Genomic DNA, 12,029 nt, shown 5'->3' with positions numbered 1-12,029 from the left:
CCAGTTACTTGGGTGGCTGAGGCAGGAGGATTGCTCGAGCCCGGGAGTTCGAGGCTGCTGTGAGCCGTGACGCCATGGCACGAAAATAAATAAGTTCACAAAGAAAAAAAATTAAGAGGAAAAAATAGTTCTAGGAGGAGATAAGTAGACAGGTGGGAGATGAATAAATAGATAGTAGACGTTGAAAGAGACATGGATAGATAGATAATGATAAATTAGATAGGTAGAGATAGATGATAGAGAAATGAATGAATGCCTTAGAGCCGTGGCCACTGTTTTCAGAGTGCTGAGACCAAACTCCCGTGAATGCGGGATGCTCGATGCTTCCATGGCATTACTGAGCAGTGGGAAGGGAGTAGAGACACCTCGGGTTAGGCACAAACCCACATAATGCTGAAGAAAGAACTACCAAGGAATATTTTCAGCGCAAGGCAAAGTTCCCCCAGAAAGAACAGGTAGACATAAGCGAACGTGTTGGGGTAAAAAATAAAAGAAAGCATAAAACATGTTGATAACTCTAAATATATATGGAGAGAAGATAATAGTGTAATAATCATTTTGGAAAATCGCCAAGCAGTCATTATATCAGATAATGAAAGGGGGGGAGGGATGTTGTGTGCAAACATCCTCCGGTGTTTATTTGAAAGAAGGACACAGATAATGATTAACTGTCCTATTTTGATAAGTTAATAATCACGTCGAGATGATTAAAGGAGATTTGAGGGAGGAGGGTCAGGAAGGGAAGAGACCGAAATGCGTCTCATAAATCAGAGGAAGAAAAAAAAAAAGACAGAAAGATGAAAGAGAATCTTAAAATTATTAAACAGCATGTAACAAACAGCAGAAAGAGGACCAAGCATGAGAATGTTTGTAACATAGTTATATTCTTTTATATATAGTTATAACTATTTGTAACAAAAGTAGAGAGACTCTCCTACTAATGCTTTTATTGTAATTGATTCATCGTGTGTTTTTCCCAAAGGATGCAGCTAAAATACAAGAACAAATAGAATTTGAGAATAAAAAATAATAAATACAAGAACAAATAAAATTTGACGAAAAAACCCACCCCAGGGCAGCACCTGTGGCTCAGTGAGTAGGGCACCGGCCCTATATACTGAGGGTGGCAGGTTCAAACCCGGCCCTGGCTGAACTGCAACCAAAAAATAGCCAGGCGTTGTGGTGGGCGCCTATAGTCCCAGCTACTCGGGAGGCTGAGGGAAGAGAATCGCCTAAGCCCAAGAGTCTGAGGTTGCTGTGAGCTGTGACACCATAGCACTCTACCAAGGGTGACAGAATGAGATTCTGTCTCTTAAAAAAAAAAAAAAAAGCAGGCAAAATTGTCATCAGAAGACACTTATAGGAATAATCACGACAGCCACAAGAAAAATTCAAGCCAAATCATTCATATGAAATACTACATCAGGCGTCTTCAAACTACAGCCCGTGGGCCACATGGGGCCCACTTAGGACATTTATCCAGTCTGACAGGTGTTTTTGCCACCGCTGCCTGTCCTACTTAGCAGCCGACTCTTCCTGGGGTCCACAGTCCAGCCCTCCAACGGTCAGAGGGACAGTGACCTGGCCCCCTGTTTAAAAAGTTTGAGGACCCCTGTTAACAAGAGCTATTCCAACTTGATCAAAACACCAGTACAGAAAGATGATGTGAAAACTCATAAAACTGTGTGAATTTAATTATGGTTCCAAAATACAGGAAGCAAAACTTGAGTGAAACGGTCGATCATGTATGATCACAGATGACGTTCTTAGCCTGTGTTTCTCGGTAGGTACTACAGCCGGGATAGAAAAAACTTTGGAGAAGAAACCCTTCACTGCAGAAATAGGAACTGGAAAATATTCATGAATTTGCCTACTCACCGGTCTTACGACGGCTGGTTCATATCCTCTTGTTTATATAACCTAGGGAAGGGAAGAATAAACTCAGAACACCCTCAAAGCAAACCTTTTTCTCAGAGTAGATGATTTTTTTTTGGCTGGGGCTGGGTTTGACCCCACCACCTCTGGTATGTGGGGCCGGCGCCTTACTCCTTTGAGCCACAGAGTAGACAATTAATGCTCCCAAGACCACTGTTTTGCTTTGCTCCAGTGAAAAAAAATTTTTTTTTTTGGAGTTTTTGGCTGGGGCTGGATTTGAACCCACCACCTCCAGCATATGGGGTCTGTGCCATACTCCTTTGAGCCACAAGCGCCACCCATCCCCCCCAGTAAATTCTTTATACCTGATTGCAGACAAGTATTTGTTGTAAAGAGTTTACACCTAATTGCAAAATAAAAAAAAAGAAAGAAAAAGGAAAAAAAGCCAATTTGCGCAGAAAAGAATAAGACAAAATTGTGGGCATGGCCTACCCGGCTTGGGGTAATTCTAAGGACAGTGTTATAACTAAGTTATGCAGATTCAGCAATGGGGACCCTTCATTTTGTAATCTGTAAAATAAATAAGTCATCTATGAGGGATCACACGTCCAGTGACTTTGTATGAGACCCACTTTCCTGTGGTCCTCTGCTGAAAAGCATTTTGTTTTCGATAAAAAAATTACCCTGTGGTTTTCCTAAAATACACATCTCAAAAGTAAGGGGCAGAGCAAACCATTTGTATCATCTGCCTTAAAACGCACAGCCATGGCTCATCACCTGTAGCTCTGTGGTTACAGCAGCAGCCACACACACCAAGGCTGGCAGGTTTGAACACGGCCTGGGCCTGCTAAACAACAATGACAACTACAACAACAAGTATTGTGTTTTCCCAAAAATAAGACCTACCCCCAAAATAAGCCCTAGCAGGATTTCTATGCCATTGTTAAATATAAGCCCTACTCCAATAATAAGACCTAGTGATGGGCGTGGCTATGCACATACACTGCAAAGACACGCCATGCATTGCGGTGTGGAGTGGTAAGGAGAACTGGAATACCTTTTATCTGCCACAGCTCCCTTCTCTGAGCCGGTCACACTTGCGCGGGTGTGCGGGTGGTAACCTCCGTCACAGGCGTCCTATTGCGCACGTGTGAAAGCACAGCTAGGGGAAAGGAGTTCACACATCCCTAGCACCAGCCCCACCAACAAGGTTGGCTCCCCCTGTCAGGTTCCAGAAGAAGATGACTTAACCGTATTTGAATAAATGTAGATTGTTGTATTATACTTAATAAAAATAAGACATCCCCTGAAAATAAGCCCTAGTGTGTCTTCTTGAGAAAAAACAAATATAAGATAGTGTCTCATTCTCAGGGAAACATGGTAATTGGGTGTTGTGGCAGGTGCCACAGCTACTGGGAAGGCTGAGGCAAGAGAATCGCTTAAGCCCAAGAGTATGATGTTACTGTGAGCTGTGACGCCACTGCACTCTACCGAGGGTGGCATAGTGAGACTCTGTCTCAAAATCATAAAATAATAAAATGCACAGCCATAAGCTGGGTGGACGTACTGTAGTCAGGATGGAGAAACTCATTCCTCAGAGGACGATGTGTCTGGCAGCTGTAATTACAATCTTTTTATACGAGTGTCGAAAGAGGGGCACAATCTCATGTTCTCTTACGTGAGAACCTCAAATTACCCCAGGTCAGTGAGGGTTCACAGCCTGGGAGCTACCCCGTGAGACAAAGAATAAATATATTAAAGTTTAATAGCCCCAGACTATAGTTTATAGAGCCTTATAATTGTGCAGGCATTTCCACACACCTGCTCCCATTACATCCTCCAAATAGCTCAGCCTGCTTGTCTCAGAGAGTTGGCAAGGACCCTCCCAGTTCCAGGTAGAGGGAATTGGAGATTGATAAGTTGAAAAGACTAGCGCAAGCCTGGTAAGTCGAAAGGTGGGACTCAGAATGAAGTTTCTGCCTCCCAGCTTTCTGTGTCTGGGTGTGGGTGCACATAAGCCGATTCCCAAGGCTGTTATTTCACCTACTATCCTGGTAGTGTGAAGCTTCTGCTGAAGCCCATATCCTAACCTTTGAGAATAGTGCCTTTTCTCCACTGCACAACTTCCAATAAACATTGAATGTTAGATTTGACCACGATGTCACTTTCTTTTTTTTTTTTTTGAGACAGAGTCTCACTATGTTGCCCTCTGTAGAGTGCTGTGGCATCACAGCTCACAGCAACCTCAAACTCTTGGGCTTAAGCGATTCTCCTGCCTCGGCCTCCCAAGTAGCTGGGACTACAGGTGCCTGCCACTATGCCTGGATATTTTTAGGTTCTAGTTCTCGTTATTTGGCAGGCCCAGGCTGGATTCGAACCCTTCAGCTCTGGTGTCTGTGGCTGGCGCCCTAGCTGCTGAGCTACAGGTGCCGAGCCTTGGGTGAGACTCTTATAGGGAAGAAAACCACACACACAAAAAAAACACCATTGTAATGAGAACAAGGAAGAGAAATGGCAGATGTTAAAACCAAGTTCTGCAGTTCAAGTTCCTAATGGCAGACTCGGTCACGGGCAGCACCAACTCATAGAGTTAGTTCAAAATGTAGCAAGTTCGTCAGGACAACAGCTGCTTAAAAAGCCAGAATGAAAACATTACATGACAATGGCAGTAACATGATGGAATTCAGATAGGAGCTCCTAGCAGCAGGCCATGTCCACTCCAGAAGCTTCCAAGTGTAAGGCCTAGTGGGCCCAGGCTAAGACAGGAAGGTGTCAGGCCGAGAATATAATGGAAAAATACCAGCTCACTCCTGGCAAGTTTCAGGACTGCACGCTTTCAAAAAACCTGAAATAAGTCTAGTTCACTCCCAGGATGGATGGGAAAGTGGTAATTTCTTGCTTCTAGTTTACTCCAAATTTCTTGCTTGGCTAACTCCCTGGGAAACAGACTGGGAGGTACCAACTGTTCCTGGACTGACTTTTAAAGAATACCAAGTGGGGAAAGTATTGAAACTAAGATGCATGCATGGGGGATGGTGAATATTAAATAAATAAAGAAAGCTATAATTTGACCCCCAAATATACATTCATATCCTATCACCCAGAGCATATGAACAGAGCTCCATTTGGCAACAGGGTCTCTATAGATGTAATTAGTGAAGGATCTTGAGATGAAACCATCCCGGATCAGGGAGGTCCCTAACCCCAGTGACAGGTGTCCTCCTAAGACACAGCAGAGGAGACACAGACACAGAGGAGAAGCCACATGGAGACAGAGACAGAGAGTGCAGTGATGTGGCCACAAGCCCAGGGACTCCTGCAGCCCCCAGGAGCTGGGAGAGGCAGGAAGGAGCCTCCCTTGAGGCCTGTGGAGGGAGTGGCCCTGAGACACCTGCACCTCAGACTCCTGGGTTCCAGGGCTGGGGGAGGGTGAATTCTTGTTGTTTTAAGCCTCTCCCAGTATATGACTTTTTGTTAAGGTAGCCAGAAGAATGTGATACAAATACTTAAAATCTTTTCCATATGCTAAGACAGACAATCAACAAAGCAATAAAGGTAGATTTGGAGGGAATAAAAAATATCTATAACACTACAAGTAAATTAAAAATGAGACCAATGTATATATATTGTGTGTATATATATATATATATATATATGACCAGGGAATACATCAAAATGTTCTTAACCCTCTCAGCAACCAGAAAAAATAAATTTTAAGGATAGAAAGGAAAATATTGGCTCATGATCAAAAGACTAAATTTTTTTTTTTTTGAGACAGAGCCTCAAGCTGTCACCCTGTGTAGAGTGCTGTAGCATCACAGCTCACAGCAACCTCCAATTCCTGGGCTTAAGCGATTCTCTTGCCTCAGCCTCCCGAGTAGCTGAGACTACAGGCACCCCAATGCCTGGCTATTTTTTCTTGCAGTTTGACCGGGGCCGGGTTTGAACCCCCCCACCCGGGAGGCTGGAGCAGGAAGATGGCTTGAGCCCAAGAATTTGAGGTTGCTGTATATGGGACTGGCGCCCTACTCACTGAGCCACAGGCGCTGCCCAAATTAAAATGCTTTAAACAAGGCCAGGTGCAGAGGCTGACACCTGTAAACCCAGCACTTTGGGAGGCTGAGGTGGGAGGATCAGCTGAGGGCGGGAGTTCCAGACCAGACTGGGCAATAGTGTGAGACCCCATTTCTACAAAAAGTAAATAATAAATAAAAAAATATAAATACATATATGTATATACACACACACACAGAGGTGTGTTTCCCCATGCCTGGATTATACATATATACACACACACACACACAGAAGTGTGTTTCACCATGCTCAGATTATATATATATGTATATTTATAGACCTTTACATAAATTTCCAGATGTTCCTTCAAAGTGCCTGATATTCAATAATTCTTGGAATGTTGTTATAAATATAAGACAATGGGGAGTGGTATAAAAAATTTCAATACATCTCTTTTATTTACATATATATATACATATATATACACACACACATGTATATTGTGGGCATGGTGAAACACTCCTGTAGTCCCAGGTACTCGGGAGGCTGAGACAGGAGGATGGTGTAAGCCCAGGATGGAGTAAGGTCCAGCCAGGGTAACAGACAAAAACTCTATACCCACAGAAATATTTTTTAAATAAGTATCTTTCTGAAAATATATACACTATGATGGATTAATAAATAATTAATAAATTAATAAATAATTAATACATAGACACACAGATATCAAGATTCAGGTGTATGCCCCCCAAAATGTATACCTATGACGTATTCATTTAAAAATGTAAAGCTTTAAAATCAATGACTAGACATCGTGAGGAAGATACTCTTGCCAATATCCTGGGTCACTTTGATGGTAAAAATCTATAACTCTATGTATGAGGCATTTCCCAACCGCAGGTGAAACCAAAATAATAATTACTTTTACAGAGCCTTTCATCTGCAGAAATAGCAAGGCTGCCCAGAGGTTCCCTACTTGACCTTCACACTTCTGAAAGGGGACGTGGGATGATAGTAGCATTCGCCCCACGCCTGCAGAGGTATAGAACAGGACGTCGTGCAAGGTCAGCTCTTAAATTTAAAGGCCCTCTGTCCATTAATTACAATATGCTATTATCCATACACTAAAACAATCTACCCACCGAAACTGCTCACAAACCGGACTGCAAGGCTCAGGTGAAAACTACCCTCTTTTCTTGGTTTAAATACACCCCCAAAATGCTGCCGTGCTACAGAAAACCCACAGTGAATTCCCACCAGGCACACAGCCGGGAAGCCTTCTTAGTCGTAACAGAGTTGAGACGTAAGATGTAACCCTCATACCCAGGACAAGCTCAGCTGAGCTTGGCTTAGCACCTGCTGCTGTCTTAATTTGGACAACAATCTGTCACACTCTACATTTAATCTCTCTTTTTTTTTTTTGCCTGAAAAGTCTGTTCTTGCATAGACATAAACCAAACAAGAGTCTAAAGGGTCTGTAAAAAAAAAAGGAAAACCCCACAAATGTATCAGAGGTACCTTGCCATGTTTAGCAAAACTCCCAAGACCAGTATTCTTCCATGTCAGCCCTCTCGACATTTGGGGTGGGGTCATTTCCTGTCCACCCTGCACCCCCTGATGCTAGTACTGGGGTGGCACCTGTGGCTCAAGGAGTAGGGCGCCAGCCCCATATACCAGAGGTGGTGGGTTCAAACCCAGCCCTGGCCAAAACCTGCCAGGAAAAAAAAATACAAACCAAACCCCTGATGCTAGTATCAATTGTTTCCCCATCAATGTAACTAACAATAAAAATGTCCCCAGACTTTTTGCCAAGTGTCCCCAAGGGGACAACAATTATCCCTGCTCCCTAGTGAGACTTCTGAACTACAATGGTGGTAAACCATCTTCCTGGATGATACTAAATGGCATATAGTTAAAAAAAACTTTTTTAAATTGCGTATGTTAATGATTCATGATTCCGACCTTCTCATTCAAAGAGTTATTGATTTAGAATAGAAGCTGCAGGCCAGTCACCCCTGTGATCCCAGCACCCTGAGAGGGAGAGGCAGCTGGATTGCTTGAGCTAAAGAGTTCAAAGCCCACCTGAGTAAGAGCGAGATCCCATCAGTACTAAAAATAGAAAAACTAGCCAGGTGTTATGGCAGGTGCCTGTAGCCCCAGCTACTCGGGAGGCTGAGGCAGGAGGATTGGTTGAGCCCAAGAATTTGAGGTTGCTGTGAGCTGTGATGCCACAGCACTCTACCCCAGGGAGACAAAGAGAGACTCTGTATCAAAAAAAGGGCAGTGCCTGTGGCTCAAAGGAGTAGGGTGGAGGGTTCAAACCCAGCCCCAGCCAAAAAATAAATAAACAAATAAATAAAAATAAATAAAATATAAGCTGTGTAATGGTATTTGCCTTTTAAAAAATTAAATATTTTAGTAAGTAAAATGTAGAAGTTCCTTATCTGGTTTATTTTACAAACCCACTACTGGAAGGTGTTTAGTGAATTATGCTGCTAATGTCTTACTTGGTTCTTTAAGTAAAAACTCTCAAAGACCTTTACATAAATTCCCAAATGTTCCCTCAAAGTGCCCGATATTCAATAATCCTCGGAATGTTATTATAAATATAAGACAATGGGGAATACTCAATAGGATAAAAAATTTAAATACATCTATTTTAAAAAAACTTTTTCTCCTTTCTAATCACTAGATTTTACATTGGGTGAGATACAGTGTACAGAGTCATTATTGGGTTTCTACTAAGAAAGACACTACCAATAAAAACAAAATGAAACAAAATAAACATAAACTAAGATAAAATAAATGAGCATGAAGCAAATTTAACGTAAGAAAGTCTTGTCTATAAAGAGGCAATATTGTTACGCCACACAACATAAGTCAACTGTGGATCTTGTATAATGAACGTGGAAGAAATAATGATAATTGTTTCTTCGTTCCAGTAGGCCCAGTTGCAAACCCCCCTTCAGAAGTTATAAAGGAATGTCCTCTCAAGAAAAAATAAATAAGACCCTCTCAGGGAACAAACTCCCATCTAGAGACTTCATAATTCCACCGCCAGACAACCCACCTCTGTGGTCTGTGATACACCTGCCAGGTTCTCTTTCAGAGAGTCCCGTAGATGGTCTTAAACAAGATTGCTACCGTGAAATTCCCTACAGAAAACAGGGACACCCCAGTGCTCATCCACAAAGGAATTGAAGACCAACTCCGGGGAAGCCACAATCCAGTAGGTGACAGGGGACCCAGAATAAACTTCAGAGGCAGTGAAAACATTCCCCAAAACTAGACATCGTAAGGTCCCATTTATAGATAAAACGCAAAACCAAATCCCCCTTCCATGTAAGCACAGCCTCCCGCAACGATCCCAATTTTAACGTGTTTTACTTACTTGCACCCAGTCAACTCCCTGCCTCCGACATTTGCAGACACTGGTCGCTAAATTTCAAGTTCCTGCCCAAGTGCTCCGAGTTGTAGTCATTACTGTAATTAAAAATTTATTAACGACGGAGGCTGGACATCGCTCCCGTCTATCAATTATTTTTTATGATTAAACCTAACCTCACATGGCAGCTGTTACATCATGGTTTAGAAAAAGAAAACTAAGTAACTGAGAAACTGCAGGTGAGCCTTAAAGGTAGGTAGAGGGATGGCTCGGCGCCTGTGGCTCAAGCAGCTAAGGCGCCAGCCACATACACCTAAGGTGGCAGGTTCAAATCCCCAGCCCGGCCCCGCCAAACAACAATGACGGCTGCAACCAAAAAATGGCCAGGCGTTGTGGCAGGCGCCTGTGGTCCCAGCTACTTGGGAGGCGGAGGCAGGAGACTCGCTTAAGCCCAAGAGTTTGAGGTTGCTGTGAGCTGTGATGCCATGCCACTCTACCCAGGGTGACGACATAGTAAGACTCTTGTCTCAAAAATAGAAAACAAATAAAAATAGAAAAACTAGCCGGGCATTGTGGGTGGGCACCTATAGTCCCAGCTACTTGGGAGGCTGAGGCAAGAGAACCACTTAAACCCAAGAGTTTGAGGTTGCTGTGAGCTGTGACACCATGGCACTCTACCCAGGGTGACAAAAAAGACTCTTGTCTCAAAAATAAATGATAAATAAATAAAAATAGGAAAACTAGCTGGGCATTGTGGGTGGGCATCTATAGTCCCAGCTAGTTGGGAGGCTGGAGGTAAGAGAATCGCTTAAGCCCCAGAGTTTGAGGTTGCTGTGAGCTATGATGCCACAGCACTCTCCCCAGGCTGACAGTGTGAGACTCTATCTCAAAAAAAAAAAAAAAAAAATTAAAGAAACGAATTTTAGTTAAAAGTGCATATCAGCTGGGCATGGATGGCTCATACCTGTAATCCCAGCACTTTAGGAGGCTGAGGAAGGAGGATTGCTGGAACTCAGCAGCTCAACACCAGCCTGGACAACTTAATGAGATCCAATCTCTATAAAATAATAAATTAACAGTAAAAAAGTAAAAAAAAAAAAAAAGCTGCATCAATGAGTATTCTACTATAGTTAATGGGCTAGTTTCAGCTTTAGAAAAAGCCAGAAATACTTTCTCTTCAAGACCAGAGAGTCAGGATGGGTTAAAACTTGGTTAGAACAGTATTTCACTGGACATAGATGTTGACATGAATTTTTATGTAGTTAAGAATGAAAGGTGGGTATGTGTGAGAGACAGAAACTAGAGGCAGAAAATAGATGCTTTTCTACCCTGGAATGAACTCACTGCAAACAGAACTTTTTATTTGACGAGTTGTCTTGTGAAGTCTGAGCCAGGAGGTATAATTGCAAATACAAATTTTGGGAGTGACACTTCACTGAAAAAAACTTGGGGGAAAAAAAAACACAGAGAAAAAGATAGTTTCTGTCTTAGCCATGATTAAATCTTGGGACAGTAAGGCTGGGAGCCCAACTGTAGAGTTAACACTGAGGTCCACTGACGTATCCAGAAAAAGAGGTTCATTTATTGGACCAGTAGTTCTGGTGGTTGCTTCCCCCTACTCCCAGGGGGGAGAATAGGGTCCAAAGGACGGCAGATCCTGGCAGGAATCCAGGGACGGCTACACAGACCCTTGTAATCTCAGAGTCCAGAATCAGTCAGAAACAAAACACACATAATCTGCTTTAAGCACAGCAGAAAAATGTGTTTCTTGCGATTCTGTATAATTTATCAGCTGCAAAGCAAAGCCACCAGCCCTTGGGTATCCCTAAGTGTCCAGCCCACCTTAGTCTAAGTCCTTTAGATGTGGCCCCCAGGGTAAGAGACTCTCATCCCATCCGGCCCACGAGGAAACCGAGGCACCAGGAGGCTAAGGAACTTACCCCAAATCATACCGCTTGAAAGTGTAAGACGCAGGCACTCAGTCCAGACTTTGCTATTATTATTCTACCTCGTGGCTGCTGCAAACCAGAACCCCGAACCACACACACACACACACACAAGCTTACAGTGCCACCAGAAAGCATGTCCCAGCAATAACACGGAACAACATTACTATTGATCATTCAGAGGTTCAAACTGGATCATCAATTTGGTGCAAAAATCTATCAGCTAAAAAGAACAGATGGCTCGGCGCCCGTAGCACAGTGGTTACAGCACCAGCCACATACACCACAGCTGGCAGTTTGGGCCTGCTAAACAACAATGACAACTGCAACCAAAAATAGCCGGGCGCTGTGACGGGTGCCTGTAGTCCCTGCTACTTGGGAGGCTGAGGCAAGATAACTGCTTAAGCCCGAGAGTTGGATGTTGCTGTGAGCTGTGTGACGCCACGACACTCTACTCAGGGAGACACAGTGAGACTGTGTCTCAAAAAAAAAAAAAAAAGAAGATCCGAAGAACTCAGGGGGACAATTACAGCCTAAGAGGAGAAAGGGGAGTTACTGATTCATGTGATCACTCAACAGGCACAGTGAACTCCCAGGACACAGAAGCCACGTAAGAAAATCAGTAGTGTTCCTCCGTGGCAAGAGTGAATGATCTAAACTAGCTAAGTTCATAAAATAAGAGATAGTAAAACATCGTAAGATTTTAAAGTGCCCTCTACAGGTGACTGTAGAAAGGGAAGGTGTGATGGGTGTCCGGGGAAACCAAGACAGGTGTATAACATATTCTGTTTCTTTTTTTTTTTTTTTTT

The 12,029-nt window shown here is 43.2% G+C and overlaps 1 protein-coding gene across 1 annotated transcript in view; it reads right to left on the bottom strand.

The window, feature by feature from the left end:
* ARSH (arylsulfatase family member H) overlaps positions 1-12,029 on the bottom strand; it is a 46,559-nt gene that overhangs the window by 28,588 nt on the left and 5,942 nt on the right. The gene's annotated exons all lie outside the window — the stretch shown is intronic.

Source organism: Otolemur garnettii, unplaced genomic scaffold (assembly GCF_000181295.1).
Source record: "Otolemur garnettii isolate 467f Iridium unplaced genomic scaffold, OtoGar3 scaffold00065, whole genome shotgun sequence".
Lineage (NCBI taxonomy): Eukaryota > Metazoa > Chordata > Mammalia > Primates > Galagidae > Otolemur > Otolemur garnettii.
The sequence above is the reverse complement of the archived record's forward strand: the minus strand, read 5'-3'. Positions and strand labels throughout refer to the sequence as shown.